General features: G+C 42.6%; 1 long non-coding RNA gene across 2 annotated transcripts; it reads left to right on the top strand.

Annotated features, from left to right (window-relative positions):
• Nucleotides 1-463: 463 nt before the first annotated feature.
• On the top strand, nucleotides 464-24,088 carry LOC129059405 (uncharacterized). Of its 2 annotated transcripts, XR_008525271.1 has the most exons (4): nucleotides 464-5,805; nucleotides 13,328-13,373; nucleotides 16,354-16,526; nucleotides 17,153-24,088. It is a non-coding gene; the product is annotated as an uncharacterized LOC129059405 (long non-coding RNA). The 2 variants fall into 2 exon arrangements; XR_008525270.1 differs by having other exon boundaries at nucleotides 13,328-16,526.
• The last annotated feature ends 580 nt before the right edge of the window (nucleotides 24,089-24,668 follow it).

The following is a 24,668-nucleotide window of genomic DNA, read 5'->3' as shown; positions in this document are numbered from 1 at the left end:
TTTCTCATAGCACTTACTACAGCTTACATTAATTTTATTTTTTTCTATGGTTATATATTTTTTTCTGTCTAGATTAGAATGTAAATGCCAGAGGGCAGGAACCTAGTCAGTTTTCAACTGTATCTTCAGCTCCTCATGTGTAGTTCCTGGTATAGACACACCATCACTAAACATATACAAAACAAATGAATACTCTCAAAAATTCTTGTGTCTTATTTTTTTATTACCCTTGTATTCTAGGTATTGAGAAGCAATATAACATACTTGTTAAAAGCCTACATTTTGTAGTTAGACATTCCTGACTCTGCCACCTAAGTATCTCAGTAGCCTTGAGCCAGTTACCAACCATGCTGAACACCAATTTCCCCAACTGTAAAGTGGGATTAATAATAGTACCTAGTCCATGGGATTTTTATGATACTGAAATAAAATATATAGAAAGCATTCAGAACAGTATCTGGCACACAGAAACCACCTAATATACTTTGCTTTTACAATATTCATTTAGCTAAAATTTGAAATTGCACAAATGTAATCTCCATTTTAGACCTTCCAAATTTGTCAGTCCTTTACTTACATTTCCCAAGTGTGCTTGACGTTAATAATATCAGCCTAATGACTTGTAGCTGGGAATCAAATGATTTGGATGTGCAATGCTCTTTAAACATTCCACGTGTCTTTGGTTTCCCCTATGAAGTGCTTTGGGAACATACTTAATAAAAAACAGACAAAGACCAGTGCTGATGTGTAACATGTTAATTTCCTCCATTTCTTGTCTTTTGAGGGATCTTCTTCCATGTGATTACATTTTTAAGTTGTAAGCTAGAAACACAACCAGATAATAATCATGATCATACACTCGTGGTGTTTTCTGAAGCTATAATAATAATTTAAGCAATGATCAAATATTACATTAAGTAATGCTGCTGGAGTGAGAGTTGGGAATGGGTGCTGTTACCAACATAATGTTGTATCTCAGACTTTGTACACTTCTGCCCTCTCCCCACCAGTTCAATCAGGAGTAAGGTCTTTATTTTCTAGATGGAAGGAACTCATGCCCCATCAATATTGGCTTTCTATAGGTCCCTCTGATGAGAGAATTTGTGCCTACTTAGAGGCTGAAGAATGTTAGTACCTTGGTTCCAGTGAGTTTCTCTTCTGTAGAGTCACCTCAGAGAAAGAGGAAAACCCAGAGTTGGTTCACAAGCCTACTCTCAGGTGACTTTTAGAAATGCTTATTAAATCCATTCAACCCTTGAGAGAGAAAACATAGAAATTGGGTTCTGGAGTGCTTAAAGGTTCAACACAAGACAAGACAAAGAGACTGTGTGTCAGCATGTGGGAGGCAGAGGTGTTGACTCCTGGATGTTATTCTTGGGCTGTGGAAGAGAGACAGTGCTGGAATTCTTCTTCTGTCATTGTTAATTGAGCCTCTCCGCTTGCAAAGAGAATCTCACCCCACTCCTCTCCTGACTTCCCTCTTCACTTTCCCTTCTGACTAACCCTTACCTGCATTTGAGCCAAGACAGCCGGCCAGGACCTGTGGCCAGGGTTGGGTAGGGAAAGTGGCTGTGTGGCGTGACTCTAGGAAATAGGGTGATGAAGAGGGAGGGATTGTAAGTTTTAGGGGTTTCCCTCAATGTCGTGTTGCAGTGCACTGTGACAAATGAAGAACACTGAACGAGGGAAGCCGTGAAGTTTTGTGCAGAGTTGAAGACAGGAGAGCTGACTTTTAGCCATCACCCTGCCACCGAATAGCTCCATGAGCTTCTCCTCTTTGACCTTTTGTTTCCTGGAGATTGGATGAGCATTTTCTAAGGTTTTTCTCTTGACATTCAATTTAGGCAATTGACGATGCTAGGTAAGCTGATTTTTAGCTCCTCACTTCGTATCGCCTGGTTTTACCCACATCCCGCTATCAAATGGTTCCTGGCCCCATAAAAATAATCAAGAAAGCTATGTTGGTGGCTTTTGCCATAGGAGTCTGATTTTTGTTGCCATTATTTTTCATGCATATAAAACTAATATTTTAAGTCTTCTGTGCTTTGTTCTGTTCTTTTGGTCTGGAAGAACGTGCTTCAGAGTTGCACTTAGCCTAGAACATGGCCTGACCTCTATGGTATGAATAAGTGAGCTCCATGAAGACAATAAGATCTCCTGAAATTATACAGGTATGTGCATTCATATACATATATGTGTGCCTATGTATGTGTAGATATATGTGTGTAATATTGTATTTAAATAATCTACTTTTTCAAAAGTTCCCTTAAGCTGCTCCATGTGATTTTATGATAATTTTGTTGGGTTATATTCTATTTATCTTCATTGCTTTCTGGCTTCATTGCCATTCTGTCCATATTGCTGCTCAAAGCAGAATTTTAAGAACACCTCAAGGTGTTTTTAAATTAAGCCAGTAAACAGCTTTAGCCAACACCTCCAGCATGGCACGGTGACAAAAGCCAACACAAACAGGGAGTGGGAGGTTTGCTGACAGCTCTGTGCACTGAGACCTCAGGACTGGTTTGGTGAGGCAGGCTCAAGCAGTGACTCGTGGGGGAGCCAAAGAAGACTCAGTCATGTTGTCTCTTGTATCAGCTCCCTCCACAAGGAATGGAAATCTACAAGAGACTGAGTCCTCCTTTAATCAAAGCAAGAGAAAAAGCACTCAGGACGGGGTGGGATGCAGGTCCTCAGACACTGACTCAGCTCCTCCTGTATAAGGTCTCACTGCTGCAGCAGGGCTGGGTCCACATATCTCCTTCTGTGTTTGGTGTCGCAGAGCCGTACTTAGAACTCCAACATTACCCTGTGTGTTCATGGTGATGACAAGATTCCCAAGCACAGTGACTTAAATAAGAGAACTGTACTTCCCTCTATATAAGCTCGGGTGTACTGTCCAGGGGTGGCTGGTACCCTATGTTGTTGGGGATCCTGCTCATGTAAAGTACCTCACACCAACAAATGCTCTTCAGTTATCATAAGCCTTAAAAACCTAGGAGAGTTTGTGGGAAAACAAAGGAAAGAGAGAAGATAAAAGCATGCATTGCAGAGGGCATTGCCAATGTGCTGTAACACATATGCTAAGGCTCCATAGAGCCTGTGAGCCTGGGCAAGTGACTTAACCTCTCTGTGCCACATCTATAAAATGGTGATAACAAGACCTATCTTGTAGGCTTGTGAGCATCTCACACGTTAACACATGCAAAGTGCTTACAGCAGTGCCCGGACCACATTCAGAACCTAACAGCAGGCCCTGTTGGTGCCCTACCAGTACCTGTGGCTACTTCCCATTTTGTGCACTCCAGATGGCCTGGTACTGTAAGAATTTGTGAGTCTGCCTCTAGGCTCCCCCTGGCCTCCTGAGAGTGTGCTCTGCATGCAGGCCTGGCCATAAGGGCTGAAAAGGCAATCGACAGCAAGCAGCCCTCAACCAGGATGGGATTTGGTGTGTAAATATCTCGGCTTTCTCATCCCTTGGGTGAGACAACTCGGCAGCATGTTCCGAATTGCCACACAGAGGTCTCCAGGGTGACTAAGCCCCAAGTGTCCGCATTCATAACCTGCCCCTGTCATATCCTGTCTTGCTTCCCTGTCGTCCTTGGTTCATTTCTGCACTCTCCTGGTCTTACTGGGATTACTCCCCAAATTAACTCCTTGTGTTCAGGACCAACTTCTGGGAAACCCAAACTGAGACACTCTTCTCCTTACTACACACTCCTTTCCGAACATATTGGCCTTAGTGTGCATTCTGAATGATCCTGCCAGAACCTCACTCTTCCCTTTTCATGCACCTCCTCCTCCTGATATTCCTCTTCTCACTTTTGCAATCACATATGCACCAGGAGTCAGATGCAGACTCCTGTGCCCTTCATAAACCAATCTTCCAAGCATACATGCACACCGATACATACAGAGAAACCCATGGAATCCAGGCCCAAAGGAAATAGAATGTGTAGCAAAGAATATATATTGTCTCTGGGCTTGCTCTCTTGCCTAACTTCCTTCAGGCTTGTTCTCATTTCCCCTGGGGCCTGCACATATGGTGTATTGCTTAGATTTGTGCCTGGGTTCAGACTGCACATTAAATCAGAGACATGGGGTAGAATCAGGTCCACAGCTCTATATCCTGTTGTGATGGATAAGCGTTCTCTTTCCATTTCCTCCCCTGGGCAGGGAGAGGATGGAAGTGTTTTGCATGAAGACAGGAAATATCTTCAGTACGGCTTTGTGAACTAGATGGAATTATCCTAAAAGAGCAGGTCCACTGGGTGAGGAGAGATGTGTGGGCTGAGTTTTCAACTGAATGATTAAACAATAGTGCTTGCTGTGGTCACACCCTGCTATTTTACACAATGGAAAAAAACAACTTGACAAAATAAAATCCATGTCGTCGTCTTTAAAATGTGCTATCATTTCCTTGTTATAGCTATGCAAGGTTCAGTACCAAGAAGCAGATAGTTCTTCCTTTGCCAATATGGGAAACATATTGCAAACATATTGGGCTTCCAATATGTTTGAATTTCAATCATGACTCTTTAGTCAGTTTAGTTAAATAGATGCAGTCCCCGCAAGGGCAAGGTTCAGATTTCATTCACCATGGTCTATGAACTGTCAGTTCCTGCATGAAGCACAGACTTCGCTGCTAGCTCTTCAGGACACACATCACTTTTGTAAATATGAACACTATGATCAGTCAGTGACCAATCACATCACTTCTTTCAAAGTCTGCCAGTGATGGTCACCACACCCTGATATTGGTTCACACACAGACAGCAAAGCATGTCGCTGTGCTTCCTTGTCTTCCAGTGATGACCCATGTGATATCTTACACAAATGGACAATCAATGGAGGGAAGTGGCCAGCAAAAATGAAAGTGAAGCAAAGAAATGAAAAATGAGAACGCAGGGAGTGAGATTCAAATCCAACATGAATGGAAGTGAGAAGATATAGCTGAGATTGGGATGTCAACACTCAGGCATCCTAGACTCTACATAGGCAGCCAGAGGAACTTCGCGAAGGTGACCTTATTGACATAAATGAGGAAAGTGAGGACAAGGAGCAAGATATCCCAGAGGAAGTGATGCCAGCAAAAAAAAAAAAAAAATTTAAATTTAAATTTAAAAAATCACATTAAAGGAACTCTCAGAGTTAATTCATGAATTAAAAGTGAAAAAGATTAAATGTTGGGTGCTCACTCAAATTTAGAAAGGAGAGTAACAATTTACCAGGGCATAGAAAATATATTTTTCTATACTGTAAGTTGTATGACAAAAAGGTAACACTGTGTATTATTTATATTTTTTATTTTCTGTATGTTATGATGTTTCAATATCTTAAAAACCTGTCTGACTGCCCCTCCCAGGGCTGGCCAATCCTTAGAGACAGCAAAGGCTCAGCTGGGAGTGTGCCTTTGATACGCAAACTGCCCAACCCAGAGCCATCTCTCCTCTATGTGGCCCCTGCACCTCTGCCTTAGTCAACCAAAGGCCAGGAACCAGGCAACTAAAGACCACCCCTATAGTCAAGTGCCTGCTGAAGTGATTCAAACTAGCCAGTCCTAAACTGCCGTTGCCCTGCTGGGAAACCCTAATAAAGGCTGTAGCCTCGGCTTTCCCTGTACCCCTGCTTTCTGCCTCCTGACCACCCTGAGGCTACCCCACGTGGCCCTGCCTGGTGTGGTTTGTCTCCTGTCTCTAGGACCTGTGAGTATTGTTTTCCTGAGCTTCTCCTCTGTCTCCTCTTGTGGCTGCACTTGACTGAGCATTTCATGAAAGAATACAGAATGCACTGCTCAAACTACTCTTGGTAAGTTTTGTACAAAGAAATAGCACAATTCTCAACATTTCTAATCTGTAAAGTTAGTGTGCTAAATAAATATTTGTTTTACCATTTTTTTCATTTCCTTATACATTTATAACCGATAGAGAGTTTTTAATGTTTTGACAAATATTTCTAAAGGTTATGGGACCATTGTGATTATTTCTTTGTGAGGTTTCTGCATGGTCTTTTGGTGTTTTTTGTTGTTGTTGTTGTTTTTGACAAGGTCTCACTCTGTCGCTCAGGCTGGAGTGCAGTGTTGCCATCATAGCTCACTGCAGCCTTGACATGTTGGGCTCAAGCAATCCTCTCACCTCGGCCTCCTGAGTAGCTAGGACTACAGGTGAATGCCACCATGCTCAGCTAATTTTTGTATTTTTTGTAGAGACGGGCTTTCACCATCTTGCTCAGGCTGGTCTCGAACTGCTGGGATTACAGGTGTGAGCCACCATACCCAGCCTGCAAGGTCATTCTTACAATCCTGCACTAAGGTGCAAAGCAAACACTGTCTGTACTTGAGCTTTTATCTTATTTATTAGGATAGTGAAACCTGTGGGCTCTGGAGCCTGAGTGCCTGAGTTCAGATCCTGACTCCAGTACTAAACTGCTTGATCTCTGCTCTAAACCAACCCAGCTGAGGCTCAGTTTTCTTATCTGGAAAAAGGAAATAACAATATCATATAGAGTTCTTGAGGTGATGGATTAGAAGGCCTCTAAAAATGTGCCTGACATTCAATAAACATTTGATAAATAAGCTCCATGAAAGTGGAGACCCCGTCCCATATCTTCATTGTAATATCCCCAGCATTTAGAACAAAGACTGGCACAGGTAATCATTGCCCAACACATATGTGGTACATAAGAGATTAAATAGTCATATTTAATAGTCAACAAATATTAGTGACTTGACTCTCTTCCCCTTTTTTCACTTTCTGAGTGCTCTATACCTTCAGAGAGTTTGAGGAAATCATGGGGCTCAGTTTTACTGAGAGGCCAGTATGTCACAAGTGGCTCCTATATTGGTTCCTCTACAGTCATTTCTGCCTTATTTCTCCCGGCCCATCCTGCCCATTTGATTTAGGTGGCTGGGTCCCTCAGCAAGGTTAACATTGTTCATATAAATAATGAACTCATACAAATCTATGGAGAAAAAAAAAAACGAGACCCCAAAAATGGGGGAAAAAAGAGTAATTAATGTGTAATTAAACTTAAATATTTGGAGTCATCCTCACTAGCAACCAAGGAAATGTAAATCAGAACAAAGGAGATGCTCTTTTTGCAATCACATTTGCACAGACTTCTGGAATGATAGAAACAGAGACTAGTGAGAGTGAGGTGAGAAGATCCTCCCCCGACTGCTGATACTCATGAGAATCGGCAGAATCTCTCTATATAGCAGTTTGGCCCCAAAAATCATGGGCCTTTAGACTCTTCATTCCCTTTGATCCAGAAATTTTACTTCAGGAAACTGATCCTCAGGATTCAATGTGGATGAAGCTTTATGCATAAAGATTTTATTATTTTTTTTCTTTTTTGAGACAGTTTCGCTGTTATTGCCCAGGCTGGAGTACATGGCTCCATCTCAGCTCACCGCAACCTCTGCCTCCCAGGTTCAAGCAATTCTCCTGCCTCAGCCTCCTGAGTAGCTGGGATTATAGGTGTGCGCCACCACACCTGGCTAATTTTTGTATTTTTAGTAGAGACACGGTTTCACCATGTTGTTCAGGCTGGTCTCAAACCCCTGACCTCAGGTGATCCATCTGCCTCAGCCTCCCAAAGTGCTGGGATTACAGGTGTGAGCTACCACACCCAACCACGCATAAAGATTTTCATCACAATATTATCTGTAAGAGTAAAGATAGGAAACTACCTATATGTCTGGTAATAGGAATTATTTACATGGAAAATGGTATATGCACTTTTTATTAGGCAATGTAAGTCTATAAAGAGACAAATGTTTATAATAGAACATAATGTATAATAAATATTTTTAATCATATGTAAAATCCAAACACCTGATGCCTTAATGCCATTCACTCCAAAATGTGAATAACTACCATTTGTGGTGGGTCCACCGTATTCTGGGGACATTGTGTATTTTATTCCCAATTCCCACAACAATTTTGCATGGTAGATATTATTATACCCATTTTATTGATGAGAAAATGAGGTTCAGAGGGCCAGGTAAATTTCCTGAAGCATCCCTTTAGTTACATAGCTCTGACAGTTAAACCCACACTTTCCTGCCAAATTATGTCGTTATCTTTGTTTGGTTGAGTCTTTTTCTTTTATAAGTTATGAAACAATGAGTGATTTTGGTTGAGTGTTTTTCTTTTTAAGTTATGAAACAATGAGTGATTTTCTAAATTTTTGTAAGTTTTTGTCTTTTGAAAAGATGTAGTAGCATAGAATAATAACCAGAAACATGGCTAACAAGAAGGCATTGCAACCTTACTAAATCATTTAATCACTTTGAGCTTCACATGCTTTCAAATAAATAGTACTTCTCTCTACCCATTGACAAGGCTATATGTCAAAATTATAATGAGATAGTGAATAACATGTATCAAAACTCTTTCAAGTTAAAAAAAGGAAAGGTGCCCAACTTTTAACTGTTCTTTCCTAAGTTGAAAAATTTACTTACTTCAGTTATTTATAAATTTTGCTATTACTATAATTATTATGAGTTAAAACCCTTCAATAAACTGAGTACTTTATCAGTCACAGATGTTAATATCTCTCTCAGTTAAGAAACGGGGAGCAAAAGTTGTTGATTTACATGGTTGAGATGGAAAACTTAGCACACATCCAGCGTTCTTTGGGAAAGGAAGTGGAAGGCTCCCATATCAGATGTTTTGGAAAGAAGATAACAGTGGAATGGGCTGGAAGTTGTAAATGGGAGCTTTCCAAAAACAATTTCATTGGTTCCTGTTGAATATTCATAAAGTTGAAACTTTCTGTCTCTAATTGTCCACACTCTGAGTCTAATATGTTGCAGTCAGTGGTTGTCTAGTTGCTTTCCTGAGAGTTCAGTGGTGATGTTTTCGCTGCACTTGGCATTGTGTGTGTGTGTGTGTGTGTGTGTGTGTGTGTGTGTGTGTGTGTGTGTAGAGCATCGTCAGATCCTGGGCATTTATGGAGCATTGCCTTCAGGGGCTGTGTACTCTGGACTCTGTCCAGGATGCCAAGCTCGTCCTAGATGACTCCCCCTGACAAAAGAACCAGGCTCAGCTCATCCACAAAGATTGTTCAGATCATTATGCACCTCACCAGCTTATGTGGCAGGTTTTGACCTGGGGACAATCTGGAAGCCCCCCAAAAACTTAGGAGACGTGAACATCTTGTTCTTTCTGCACCAAGGGGAAGGTTTGTAAGCAGCTTCTAAAGAAGCAAGGAGAAATGTATGACTGGGGCCGCTGTATCTCGAAGTTCCCACAAAGTTCGATAAGTTATTTGCTCCTTCTTGCAACCTGTGCAGCCGCAATTTTAATTAGCTGCAGAACTGCCTGCCACCCGGATAATTTAAAGGAAGGCAACTTCAGCCATCCCAGGGAACTTTCTAACAAGAAGGGTTTTTTTCTTCTTTAGGAGAGCGAGAGAATATGGCAACAAGCCAAAATATCAAATATATAGTTGGCTCTATTTACATGATAGACTTTGATCGTGCCTTATTTAACCAACAGTCGTTATCTCCCCAACACTTGGTTTGCAGAACTCTGAAGCAAGGGTGCTTAAGGAGGGCCTCCTGGATACTCATTTCAGGGCCCTTTCTCCCTCAGCTGTAAAAATATTCATTGTGATGTGAGTTCCACCAACATCTTTCAGCCCAGGAGGAAGTTTAGTTTGGCTGATTTAAACCTAAAATGAGGGGGAAAAAAACCCCACATTTTTTCTTGTTCTTCTCCTGGGTTAGGCTGTAGTTTTGAATTCGTTGTTATAATTACCTGTACTTATTTATACGTGGAAAATGTAATCTTGCGCATTGACCGCAACCTTTGGCAGACTCTAATAAGATCCCAGATGATCTAGAAGATTATTGTAAATTACTTCCATGCCTGCATTATTTATTTTCTAATTGGATTCTTTCCCGATTTATAACATTTGTTTTTATATGCAAGAATATGGCCAAGTGACAGGTTTAAAACCTTGCTTAAAAAGACAATTTTTGGAGAAGCTTAGAAAAACAATATCCAACAACAAAAGGAATGATCATGTTCAAGAATGGCAAAGGTTTGCAAACTTTTTCTTATAGGGCCAAATAGAGGAATTTTAGGCTTAAGGGCCATTTGGCCTCCATCACAACTACTCCGTGTTGCTATTGTAATGGAAAAGCAGCCAAAGACAGTACTTGAAAGAAAGGATGAGGTCGTGTTCCAATAAAACTTTACTTAACAAAAACAGACAGCTGTTCATAGGCCTATAATTTGCCAACTCCTGAATTATGGTATAATCCATTTGAGGCATGCACCTGGTATATTGCTTTTAGCTGAAAGTAAAGGAAAAGATAGCCTAAAATTTGAAGTTACCTCAGATATGAAGAAGTACCGTGATAGGGAAGTTCCAGGACGGGTTTATTAAAGCAGTTAAATGATGTCTACAGGCCCAAGAGAACCCCCACCCCCACTCCAAGGGCACATTTAATTTCATAAACTTGGACAGATAATCTTTCCCCAGAGTCTTGCTGGCATTCACCATGGTAGATGTAAGCATGGCAAGGGTTTTTTCCTTTGCATATGTGGACTGTCATTGGCTGGAATTCATGAGGTTCTGCAGAGGTCTGTGGTGGGGAGGGGTCACATGCTACTTCTTTCTCCACTGAGATCTGAAGTGTGTTCTGAACTCTGAGCCATAGCTAACTCCATCCCTGGCATATAGTAAGTTCTTCATAAACAATTGCTGGATAAATGAAAGAAATAATGGAAGGACTGACTGGTGGAAAGATTGAAGTACAGAAAGAGGGAAGAAAGGAAGGAAGGAAGGAAGGAGGGAGGGAGGGAAAGAGGAAAGGAGGGAAAGAGGGAAAGAAGGAAGGAAGGAAGGTGGGAGGGAGGGAAAGAAGGAAGGAAGGAAGGAAAGAAGGCAGGTAGGCAGGCAGGCTAAGTGTAGATCGGACAACAGTTCCTGATGTGGGGACGTGTTTAATAGAAGCAGGTAGGCTTGGAGTTCTAATACCTAACCTGTGTCTTTTATATAATATCTACATGTCTAATATGTATTAGATGTTCTAAAAAGTAAATTAAATATTCAGTGTGGTTCCTACCCTGGAGGATGTTTTCAGTAGTTCCTCCCAGGTGCAAAGGGAGGAGGCCTGTCTGAAACTCTGAGAAAAGGGCTTTGTGAATTGCAAAGCAGAAAACAAATGGTGATTAACTAAGGCTCCACAAGCAAGGGCAGGTCTCCAGAGAGCAGTCTCAAGAGATAACTCTTCTGCCTTCTTTTTGTCACTTGAATCCTCAAAATTGTCCCTCGCTTAGACCAAATCAACCTCAAACAGTCTATGATTAAAATTTCCACTCTGAGAGTCTGAGCAACGTAGGAATTGTAGGAACTGGACCATCTGGAGATAATTTATAAATAACACTCGCCTTTCAAATGGGCTCTGTCTTCCCAAAGAGTCCTCTGTCCTGTTAGTAGGAGCTCTGCCAAGGCACAAACCACTAAATTGGGCCAGGGACACTGAAGTTGCTGGCGGGAGCTTCTTATCTCTGATTCTTCTAAGAATTTGGGACGCTTCACTGAAACATTTGTTTTTCCTCATGTAAAATGTAAGCTGAAAGTTATTGGCTATCTTTAGGTTGGGAAAAGCTTTCAGGATTTTACTGCATGGGACTCACTCAGCTTTTGCTTTGTCTACTGCTAAAATAATTGAAACATGAATCAAATACTAAATATAACCCAAAATATCCTGGATACGTAGTAAGCTTTGAGAGCATTAAAACATGACTAAGCCCTTTGCTCCTTTTTCAGTGAACCTGTTGACATGAAAGGGAGCCGCTAATACCATCTTTTCCTCTCCTCTCCTCCAGGTTAGTCCTAAGCAACACAACCTTAGCCACTGTGGAGCTAGTGCCAGCTGTGTGAAGCTGTACAGTGGTGCAGTGTATCACAGGGCAAAGAGCACTGTGGAGCCAAGGCAGACAAAACTGCGCAGAGCTCCCAGGCCTGGGTGATGATCCCTGTTCCCAGACGTCTGTGGTTGCCATATTGATGTTCTCTCATTGTTTCTGCTGAGCTGGAATGATCGAAATAATTCTGGGACTATGACAAGTCTCACCAGACCTCGTTATGGATCAGGGAGAGGTGAACTTTAAAAATAATTAAGTTCAAAGGAGAGCCGTGCCACCTGTGATCAGTTTCATTAGCAGAATCCCACCAGCCTTGCTCCCCATATCCAAAATGCACTCACCTCCCACAAGGCCATTCCCTGCTCTTGGTTGGAGCCTCTGAGTTCAGACACATGCCTGGAGTTAGTTTCTCTGGACTGGGGAGCTTTCCCATTGCTTCCCAAGGACCTCCTAATGGCAAGTGATAAAACTGATTGGCAGGTGCATGAGAGAGTCATAGTCAACTCATGGCATGAGAAACAGAAAGTTGATAAAGCAGAGCTTTTCTAGAAGTTGAGCTGAAAACTTTTTATTTGGGAAATATACAGCGTAGCAGAGAGCTATGCTATTTAAAATGTAATGGGAGGTCGAGGTAGGCATATCACTTGAAGTCAAGAGTTCGAGACCAGCCTGGCCAACATGGTGAAACCACATCTCTACTAAAAAATATATACAAAAATTATCTGGGCATGGTGGCAGGCACCTGTAGTCCCAGCTACTCAGGAGGCTGAGGCAGGAGAAACGCTTGAACCCAGGAGGTGGAGGCTGCAGTGAGCTGAGATCATGCCACTGCACTCCAGCCTAGGTGACAGAGTAAGACTCCGTCTCAAACAAAACAAAACAAAACAAAACAAAAATGTAATGGGCAGGCTATCTGCCTGGAGACAAAGTACATGCCCACTTCTGAGAATATTATTTGTCCTGGAAAGGTAGTTTCATACTGGGATTCTTCTTCCCTGTTTCTTCCTGGGTCCCACAAGGTTGATCTTCCTCCATACCTTTCTTTTGTTCCCTAACATTTTACAGCATTGGTTTTCTAACAAAAGGAAGGAAAGTTCCTAGGGAGGTATATCAACATTTCTAAAAGGAAATGTATGTATACTTTGAAAATACACACTTCACATTATAATAGAATTTCATAATTTAGAAATCAAAAGTACATCGCTCTAATTATATTTCTCTTGATGAAAGTAAAATTTGACAAATTATCTCTGCTGACAAGAATCTGCATCGGTGAATCTGCAAAGAGGGCACTAGTCAGGGGTGGGGCCTCATCTTCCTAGATGGCTCAGGTCTAGAGCCTGTTGGCTGGTTAGACGTAACATTTTCATGTTTATCAAATAAGAAAATAATTTTTAAGGACCATCTGGGCACAGGTAACAGGAGATGCTTTTTCTCTCCTGTAGGGTCATCTTCAGGAGACAGAGCTGAGACAGGAGTCCTCCTGGCAAGGTAGGAGCAGCACACTAGGGCTTTATGGTCCAGGATGCTTAAGAGAAAGAGAAATGTATGTGAAGACAGCCTGGCATCCACTACACAGGCCCTGCCTTCACTGTGTGGATGTAGTTGCCCTGAGAGTGGACAGAGAAAGAAGAATGAGGGCAGTGAGTAAGCGAAGGGCCTCAGAATGGGGATCTCAGGACCTTCAGAGCTGACAGCCATGTGGCTGCCTCAGGACACAGTCATGCAGCACGTGGTGTCTGAGGGGTAGACAGTGGTTACTTCCTAATCTCCCACAGATGGTGCCCTGGGCAGGGGTGGGGGTGAGGACCCACCCAAGCAGGCAACTAGAAGAATTTGATCCTGGAACTCTTAGCAGGGAGGCAGTTCTGTGTAGGCAACTTCATGGCATCACCTCTGCAGGGCCTTGTGACCCTACCCAGGGGTATTAGTCCCACATTCTTCAAGAGCAATGGCTGGAGAATGGCAAGAGTTGAATGGGAGTGGGGACACAGAGACATTGTTAGGAATATAGCAAGACAGATCTAATGCATGAGTCTTACAGTGAAAAGAAAAGAAAGCCCAGTGAGCAGTGCCAAATGCCACAGAATCAAGTGCCTCCCTGCTGAAGATGGGACAAGTGAGGACAACCAGGGCGCTATTTTGGTGGAGGAGCTGGAAGGACCCTGAGTTGGTGAAAGAATGTGACCTTAGCAGAGGCCCATCATGTTAGGAAGGAATTGCCAGCCAAACTGGGGCACCAAGCTGCAGAACAGCAGGATGGGCACAGCTGGCACAAAGCCCATCCCAAGGCACTGAGAGAGAGAAGGAGGGACTTGGGGCATTGCAATCCAGTGAGTTTCCACTAGGGAACTCAGCACTTAAGACTCCTAGAGTATGATCTCTCATGCTGATGGACAGGAAGCCTGGAGATATGGGGCTAAGTATGTGGAATGGGGACAGAAACCTCAAGGGTTCCCGAGACACTGGGACAGGCCGGACAAGGAAAATGCTCCCTACTTGTAGGTACAACAAGAAGCACATTCTTCCAAAGATTTAGGGTGTTGTGAAGGTGGCAGAGGGCAAGAAGAATACTCCATTTTAAAGAACACTCAGCCATATATTAGCAGAATTGCAAATCAATCTTTTGGAAACAGCATCCCACCTTCCTCGGACATTGATATTTAAGGCAGGGACTGCTATGACATTAGCCAGACTGTCCACACACCAAACCAGGCTGTCCCCGAGGCTCTGATTCACAGCGATTTACCAACATCCTGAATGTGTTATCTGAAACAGCGATCAGGAGAGAAGACTACACGAAAATCTAGACAGGTCGCACCTTCTTCAACATTTTGAATTGCAAAGTAAGAGGTGACATCAGCCCAGGGAGGTGTTGTGACCGTGGGAGGAGAAAGAATGAGCAATAATCTCTGGCACACTTCTGGGCAAAACGCTAAGCAGCACAAAAAGTGCGGGAGCATAGGACACATGCAGAAGAGAAGCTATGGTGCAGAAATGGCATTTCACTGGGAATTGGGATAAATAGGATCTTTCTTCACTCTGACTAGCTTGGTACATTTGGGAAAGTGATTTAATGTCCCTGAGACCTGGCTTCTTCCCTTGTAGAACATGAGAGTTGATGCAGGTGTTCCTTGGGATCCTCCTCATCCTAGTATTCTGTGAACCTGAGGGTCTGGGTAGTTCACAGACTGGGACACCCTCTCCCAGATTTTCCAGAGCAAATAATACTCCCCTGATGCAGCCTCAGCCAATAGCATGATCCTTCCTATCTCAGGGAATGTTTCCAATCAGAAAACATACAGGGTGGATCCATCAGTGAGAGATCTTGCCGAGTGGTGTTAAGACTTCCCCATGGCCCTATGTTTACCATGCATTCAATTCTCGGCGTGGTCCGGGCCTTTCTCACCTCATCCATTTCACCTACCAAGAAAGGAAATGACATTCATCTGGGCTGGGGCACTATTGCATAACAAAACAAACCAACCTGTAATTAAGGAGAACTGAACACTGATGCTGAGCCCAGCATCTTGGGGAAAGACTGCTGAGAGTTTCGCTTGGCTTTGGAATTCAGTTATCAGATAACGTGCGCTGGATTGACCTAAACTGCAACATGGCCCTTGTAATTATACCGTGCTTTTGCTTTGGAGCCTGAGGGAAATGTGGAAGGCGCTGGAGTCTGAGCTCTGGGTCACCTGAACGTCCTGTGATTATGCCTGGTCTCACATTCAAAAGGAGAGACGGGAGTGTTTGTATTTTACCCACAGCAGCGGACTCAGCTCTAGGGTATGTGGGGTGCATGTGTCTTCTGTCTCTCCTGGAACCAGTATCTGTTCATTCGTTCATTGAGTACCTACTGTGATCAAGGCACTGGATGGGGCACTATGACAATTTCTCTTTTGGTATTTTTTCAAGATTTGTTTACTTGATCTTCTAGCCCAGGGGTCAGCAAACCACAGGCCATGGGCTAGATCCAGGCCTTTGCCTGTTTCTTTGCAGCCTCAATAGTTAAGAACTTTTACATTTTTAAATGATTAAGAAGGAAATCAAAAGAAGAACACTATTTTGTTACACAAGAACATTGTATTCAATTTGAATTTTGGTGTCAATAAATAAAGCTGTATTAGAACCCAGCTGTGGTGGGCAGAATTCTAAAATGTCTCCCAGGGATGCTCATCCTTGTATAATCGCCTCCCTTTGAGTGTGAGTGAAACCTGTGAATGTACTGAAGTATCACTCCTGTGATTTACGTTACATTTTATTGCAAAGGGGATTCTTGCAGATGTCATTAAGATTACTAATCAGTTGATTTGGGGCTCTTCAAAAGGGAAATTACCCAGGCGCGCCTAACCTAATCATATGAGCCATTTACAACAGGGTTCTCTCTTGCTGGTAGCCAAAGAGAAGTTAAAGAAACATGCTACAGCTGACCAGGAAGAGAGCAAACATCTGTACTATGAACTGCCCACAGGAGCCCTGAGTGTGGCCCTGATGACAAGCAGCAGGGAAACCAGGACTTCAGTCCTACAACCCCAAGGAGATGGATTCTTCCAACAACCTGAATGAGCTTGGAAGCCCCCAGATAAGAGCCCAGCCAGCCAATACTTTCATGTCAGCAGCGCGAAACCTAAGTGAAGAGCTCAGGTAAGTCCACCCAGACTTCTGACCTATGGAACTAGAAATAATAAGTGGGTGTTGTTTTAATTGACTGAGTGTGGGGTAATCTGTTCTGCAGCAGTGTACTGACAATATGGCATAAATGCACATGCATGTGCACATGATTTGTGGCTGCTTTCACGCTACACCAGAGTTGGGTCATTGCAGTGGAGACCTCATAGCCCACGAGCCTAAAATATTTACTACCGAGTCTTTGACAGAAAAGGTTTGCCAAACTTGTTCTCTAACCATAGAAGTAATCTCATATCAGATGTATTTTGTGAAGGTTTTGTGCCTTACCCAAGGCTTGCAAGAAACAGGACTTACACCCAGGCACACTCAGCAAACATTGCTTCTGTCAAGCTGAATTAGCTCCAAAAAATTAGTAGGCACCAGGCTGCCTGCAGACCTACTCTCCATTCCAATTTTTAAAATGTTAGGGGGAGAAAGAGTGTGTGTGTGTATTTATATTGTTGAGCAGGGAAAAAAATATCAGAGGAATATGTACCATATGTATTTTAGAGGTTGTCATTTTCTATATTATGAATTTCAATAATAGTTGAATTTTATGTCATGAATTTGTGTTAGTAATTATTACCTTATTATTTTTAAAGGCTATTCTGTGCTCCATGTGTGCTCCTTGGTGCAGTGGCCTAGAGAAGAGAAGGTATGAAAATTGTTGCTTTGCAATCAGAATTTGAACTCACTCCTCTGTCTTCTTGACTTCTCCTGCCTTCCAGATGCATGCCCCTTCTGCTTTCACAGTGAGATGTGTCAAGATAATCCAATTCTTCATTCACTAATGGTGGTTATCTAGGAGAATAATTTTCAATCACTTTGGAATTAGAATGCCCTTTCTCTCTCTGTCATACACACACACACACACACACACACACACGCACATACATACATACAAATTAAAAGATTTGGAGAGGCTGAGGCAGGAGGATCACTTGGACCAGGAGTTCAAGGCTGCAGTGAACTATGATCACATCACTGCACTCCAGTCTGGACAACAGAGCAAGACCCCATTTCTACAAAAATAAAACAATTCAAATGAAATATCTGGCATGGCGTGTATACAGCTTTAAATTGGGTTAAAGTCCACATGACTCTAAAGACTGGAAGAAGGAGCCGAAGAGGGTTTATTGGGGCTAGTCTAACAAATAGCCACAAACTGGGTGACCTAAAATACAACAAAAATTAATTCTCTCACAGTTTTGGAGGCCAGAAGCCTGAAATCAAGGTGCTGGCAGAGTCAGCTCCTTCTGGAGGCTCTGAGGGAGAACCCATTCCACACTCTCCTGGCTTCAGGTGGCTGCTGGCAACCCTTGACGTTCGTTGGCTTACAGCTGAATCACTCCAGTCCCTGCCAGTGTCTTCACCTGGTCTTCCCCGTCTGTATGTCTGTGTCTCAGATCTCCCGCTGCCATTCTCTTTTCAGGACTGCTGTCATTAGATTTAAGCCTATCCTAAATCCAGATGATCTCATCCCAAGATCGTTCCTTCATTAGACCTGCAAAGACCCATTTGCTACATAAGGTCACAGTCAGAGGTACTGGGGTTGACGGCTTGGACATATCTTTTTGGAGGCCACAATTCAGTTCACTACAGCAGGCATTTAGTATGTTCCTGGAGCTGATAGGGAAAACTTTCTCAATCTCCTAAACAGCAATTGAAATCAACAAATCTGTTCTATATTATACTGCAAGTTTTTTTTTTTCTCATGGGGCTTTATAGATACTTACATCCCCTCACACACCCCCAAACCCCCATGATCTTGTGATTATAGATTAGACAATTACTCAGTGGCAAGGGAGATACTGAAATCTTCATCACTCACCTAGATGGGTGCCCCTGCCTTGTCTTGCTCTTTTTACCCATCTGAACAAAACCCAAAGTAAGGCAACATTTAGGAGATACATCAAAAGTCAGGGTACTAATCCACAAGTTTTAAGTCCAGGATTGAATCCCACTGAGACTTTCTGTGAGTGGGAAATTCTTTGTGCTTTCCAGCAGAATAGTATGGATCTCTCTGGAAATAAGTCCATGCCACTTATTGTCCATTTGGCCTTGGGAAAATCCGATGCTGTGATCTGGTTTCTCTCCCTGTAAAGAAGACGTAACGATGCCTTGCTACCTTACCAGGGTGTTGTGTGAATTTGCTGACACCCATAAAGCTCCCTGAAAATGAAGAAGCTTACATAAGTCCCTGGTATTATTCACACAGCAAACGTTTTCCCCTGAGAATAAAGTAATAAATGGTACCATTGTGCAGCTGGTGGAACGTGTTCAAAAGTTTCCGTTCACAACTAGTAGATCAAGTTGTGCGTGGCTGTATGGACTTTCTGTGCTCATGCCAAGCTGCATCCAAAACAGCCAGCACGACAGCCTATCTCGGAATGAAAAGCTGTACTGTAAGAGACGGCCAGATCATGGCATCGTATCACACAGGACAATCACGTGTAGCCAGAGACTACATAGGCACTTTTCCTCACAGCAGGAAAGGAACAATGGCAGAAACATTGGCCATATGGATTTCTAACATGGCAGCCTTTGAGAAGCAACTACCTTCTTCCAGCACATTGACACACTTCCCAAGGCTAAAGATGCTCATGATTGTAAAGAATTATAGCTTTCTCTCTGCGTTCATGGGCCAGGAGAAAGCAGAGTTCTAAATCAGATAGAGTGTTCAGGTGAAGGATCTATTCTCTTTAAATACAATTCATCTGGGTGGGAGTGCGTGGGAATAGTTTGGACAGAATGCTACTGGCTGGCATAGGATACAGGAGAGCATTTCTTTCTCACCATTATAAGCCCTGGAAATACCACAGCATATGATATAGGGAAAATGTCTTTTCTCTTTTAGCAAGGTTTGGGACTCCCAGCCTTTGGATGTCACATCGAGAAGATGACAGATATTTTTAATTGAATGAGAGGAAGATTAGCTACTGAAGATTTTTTAAATGACATGTTTGATTAGAGTTACTTGGGAATTAGACTAATAAGCTCACAGCTGGTCAGAGGGGATCAAGGTACTCCTTCAGTGGTAAATATTCTCATATTAAAAAGCTGAGGCAGGATTACACAATCATGGAATTTTTGAGCTGCCACTGATTTACCTGGATATTAAACTATTTGGTAACTTTGCAAATTCCATGGACGTGCTAACATTTTTTCCCCTCTTTCTTTCCAGTGGCAACAGTGGGCAAAACCTTGAAGAAAATTAATAAGCTTAAGACAGCAAAAGTGGGAAAAAAAATCTCTTTAGGTGTTTAATATTTGAAGTTGGTAAAATCTTTAGACTGTAATGCAAAGGCTATGAAGAAGTATTGTACCACCCACAGGGTGCATCAGGCTCCCTCTCGCCTCTCGCTTCCACATGCCTGTCACATTCTATTTTCAGGGAATCTTTCATTCATTCTTCAAGTGCCTATTTATTTGGCACCTGCTATGGTACTAGGCAGTGTGCTAGGTGCTAGAGGTACAAACAGATGAAAGACACAGTCACTATCCTCATGGTGCCCCTCACCTAGTGAAGAATGTGGTGACAAGCGTCATGATGGAATCGAGGTCAGAGCCAAAATAACTAAAGAGAATTTCCTGGTGATGCCTTGCTTCAGGCCCTAATATCCAGGGTCCAGGCACCTTTTCTTCCTGGAATGGCTTCTGCTACATGTGTTAGGAGAACCATGGCCTGGGACAGCATCACATGGTTGCTTCTAGGTTCAAATGAGCTGCAGTCACTTCCCCAGAGGATGTAGAGCAGCATAAGCCTGCTGGGCAGAGGGGGGGTCCAGGTCCCACTCTCTTGTATCCGGGGAAGCACACAAAGGGCCTGGAGGACACTGCATGAATGTTTCTGCGTGACTGGACCCATCTGCAGGCAATTTAACAGTTGCCAAAGTTTCTTCATCAATGTGCAGTCTGGAGCACCCAAAGACTGGGCAGGGCTGGTCTGCGGTGACCAAGTTCAGAGGCGCAGGAAGGCACAGTTTGCCTGAACAATGCTGAGCGTGCTTGCAAGCCTGAGAAATGCAATTATTTGAACGCTATTATATGCTGGCCTTCCGGTGAGCTTCAAGGGAGCAGACACTAAGGTCTCTGTTGCACTCTCTGAGCCTCAGGCCACAGGCTGCCTGTGCCTTTCATGTTCCTCCAGTGGCCAACGGCAGGTCATCTGGGAAATGAAGGGATCTGAGGCAGAGATGATTCTAGGAGAGGGTGATGCATTTCCCATTTTGTTCCCAAAGTTTGGGTTCTTCCTTTAGCAGTTTCACAGCAGACCCAGTTAGTGATACCATGTCCAGCCCTTCTCTTCTTTTCAATCTTGCTCAGGGCAGCAATGTGCCCAGTTACCAACTTGCTTTCCTAGCTTCTCTCACTGCTGCTGGTAGCTTGTGCCATAACCCAAGCCAAATAGATATAAACTAAAGTCAGCTTGGGACTCCTGAGAAAGTTTTGCTTATGTGATAAAGAGGGACCCATGTGTCTGGCATTACTCTTCCCCAAATTCTTTTTGCCTTGGACATGGACATGATGTCTGGAAAGCAGCAGCCATCATGTAGCCATGAGGCAACAAAGATGAAGACAAAGCTTAGACTGGAAGGGAGGTAAAGTAGAAAGAGCCATTCATTTGTTTATTCAACTAGTATTTATTGAGTGTCTGTTATGTGCCAGGCACTGTTCTAGTTGCTAGAGACACAGCAGTGAAAAAAGCACACAAAAATCCCTGCTTCCTTGGAGTTTATTTTTAGTGGTAACAGGAGAGAAAGACAATATATAACATATGAGAAGTCAAGGCTATAATATGTCACACGGTGATAAGTATTATGGAAAAAAGAAAAGGAGGTATTCACCTTGGGCAGGGCATTAGAGGCTAATATAAGGACTGTGGCTATTCCCTTGAGCAAAACAAGCAAATCATTAAGCAAATCACTGGAGGGTTGGAGGAGAGGGTGACATGATTTGATTGACATTTTAAGATCACTCTGGCTGCTGTGTTGAGAATAGACTGAAAGGGGAAAGATAGAACCAGGGACCCTGATGGCATCAGTGAATATCTAAGCCAACACCAGCAACTACTTGCTTCCAGAAACCCTGTTATCTGTAGGAAATAATTCCCTGTGTTACTTCTGTGGGAAATACTCCTAGCCAGGTATTCTGTTACTTGCAGCCAAACTCATTCCCAACTGATACAGAGAGCAGGTACCATCATTTATCGTGCACCTGCTATGTGCCAAGTGTTGTTCTAAGTCCCAGGGATATAAAGATGAAAACACATGTAATTCTCATTATCAAAGAGCCTTTCAAGGGCCTTGTGATATGACTGTGGGAGGCCAAAGACAAAGCATTACACTGCAGTAGGGCAATTACATTAGCAAGGTTTGTCTGGAAGATTGGGTGGGTGCAGGGGAGGAGCACAGCTAAGCTGGAAAAGAAGCCAGGGAAGGCATCACAAAAGCTGGTAGGTGCTTCTCAAATGAACACATTTGTGGAGGGCATTCCAGACAGGAGGAACTCTATGTGCAATACAAAACATAGAACATTCTGGAACATGTAAATAGATCAGTATTCCTGGGAGAGTAGAGTTTGATTGGGTGGGGGTTGGTGGGGAGAGAATGGCAAGAAATGGTGGAGATTAGGTTGGAGAGGCAGGAGGAGAGGTGATGGAGGCTTTTGTAAGTGCTACAGAAGAATATGATTTCCCCCTGTAGATAGCAGAGAGGCAGTGGAGCAATAACTCTGGCAGGCAGATTAAAGACAGCTCATAGAGGAGTGAGGCTCCAGGCAAGACCAGTGCAAGAGTCAGGGAACAGTGGATAACAGCCTGAGACAAGGCAGCAGTTGGGTTGGAGAGGAGGGAATGAGGAAGTGATGTTCTGAATGTGGTAATAGAAGAGGCATTCCAAGATAGCCCAGACACACTGCATACACCTCTGCATGAATAGCTAGATGATGTTTTTGGCATAAAGGTCACTCCAGGAGACAATGGACAATTTTTTAGTGGACCAAATTAAGAGCATAACCAGCTTTTACATAAACCGGTGGAGATTGCGTCTGGTGAGCTGACAGCAGGAGATTCCATTCAGGTGGCTTCGTGGAAGCTAAACGGTAGTTCCTTACACTTGGTCCAGGATGTCCTGCCTTCTTCACTGTGGCTTTGCATTTAGCCTACCATTTCAACACCATTTATTCTAGAACGCCTTCTGTATTCATCAACATCACTCTGCATGGGTAATCGTATTAACAGCTACTATGATTGGGGGGTTACATATGACAGACATGTTACATATACTTGTTTAGATTTCACAATAGCCCTGCCAAGAAAGTATTATTAACTTGAGGCCCAGAGAGGTAAGGTAACTACCCTAAGGCCACACAGCTAGTGAGGCAAAATGTGATTTGCCCAATGAAGTGTATGCTGTTCTCACCATGCTCCAAGGTTATCTACCTCATTATAATCCATTGTCCATTCAAGACCCTGGGCTCTACTTTTTTGTCCACAATCACAGAGCTGCATTAAGGTGGGGCATTTACAAAATACTTTCATAGACATTAAAGAGAAACTCTTCCAAAAGGTTTTGCCTGATTTCCATGAAGGGATTTGGATTATTTAGAGTTCCAAGTTTTCCAAAGGACTAAAGAGTACATTACTAATAGAATAAATTTAAGGGAAAAAAAAATTTACTTTATAACCATACTTTACAATACAAAATAATCCAGTTGCAAAAGAATGGAATTGGTAAGGGATGGTTCTATTCATTAGCCATGGGGAAGTATAGAAATTCTTAGGAAATAATATTCTAGAGTTGAAATACAAGCAAAGCACAGGGTTGGTTATTTTGGATGATGAATGAATGGATAAATTCAAATTTTGTCTCTCATTCAATAGGCTTGTCCCATTGGTCAATAACTGGTTTACTAACCATCTACTCTGTTTGAGGTGCTGCTTTTGCCATTGGGAAAGTGAGAAGGGATGGAGACACGAGAAGAAACTGAAAGTCACTGTACCTAAAGGGCATAATTATTGATGCCATAAAAGGTTCAGGCAATATTACATATCCTAAAGACACTACTAAGGACCACAGTTTAGTAGCTGGGCCTCAGAGATCACCTTGTCCAACCCTTACATTTTAGAGGTAATGAAATTAAGTCCAAAGGGATTTGTGACTTGCCTGAGGTCACAGACGTAACTGGTGGCTGATGTGAGAGCTACATCTGCCATGAGTCTGTTTCTATTGCTGTTACTTTTATTCAAGAATGGATTTAAAATTATGTAGTACATTCTTGAGAGGAAAAAAAGGATCCTTTTATTTAACTCAGGAGGAAAAAGCAAAGAGATTCTAGCCTGTTATTTAGAAGGGACATAATCATGGAAGATGTCGTTATACTTGCACTTGTGTGCCAGGATTTGCATTGCAGCTTAAAGAAAAAAACTTTTGCTATTGAAAAAAATAGTAAAAGGTAGCAAACAACTTGAATTTCTATCATTAGAGGGCTTAATATGATAGAGTTCATCCTTATGGTGAAATATTATACAGCCACTAACAAACCAAAGCAAAACTATATGCAACTGATATAGATATATTTTATTTTTTATTTTTAAATTTTTATTTATTTATTTATTTGTTTGTTTTTGAGACAAAGTCTTGCTGTGTCACCCGGGCTGGAGTGCAGTGGAATGATCTTGGCTCACTGCTACCTCCGCCTCCTGGGTTCAAGCAATTCTCCTGCCTCAGCCTCCTGAGTAGCTGGGATTACAGGCACATGCCACCACACCCAGCTAATTTTTTGTATTTTTAGTAGGGATGAGGTTTCACCATGTTGGCCAGGCTGGTCTCGAACTCCTGACCTCAAGCGATCAACCCGCCTCAGCCTCCCAAAGTGCTGGGATTACAGGCGTGAGCCACAGCGCCCGACCAGATATAGATACATTTTAAATGACAAACATAACTTGTAGTTCATAGCTATATATTTCTTCAACCAGTTTTTTGCACAGTCTCAGTTCAATGTGAATTAACATAAAATGATTTATTTTTTCCAAGGATAGCCATAGTCAATATTGTCATTTGTGTTGCCCCAAATCTATTAAACACTTTTCCACGTTCTAATATTTCCCATAATTTA

The sequence above is a fragment of the Pongo abelii genome, chromosome 4 (genome assembly GCF_028885655.2).
Source record: "Pongo abelii isolate AG06213 chromosome 4, NHGRI_mPonAbe1-v2.0_pri, whole genome shotgun sequence".
In the NCBI taxonomy this organism is placed as follows: domain Eukaryota; kingdom Metazoa; phylum Chordata; class Mammalia; order Primates; family Hominidae; genus Pongo; species Pongo abelii.
Note: the sequence above shows the minus strand (reverse complement) of the source record. Positions and strands in the feature narration are given on the sequence as shown.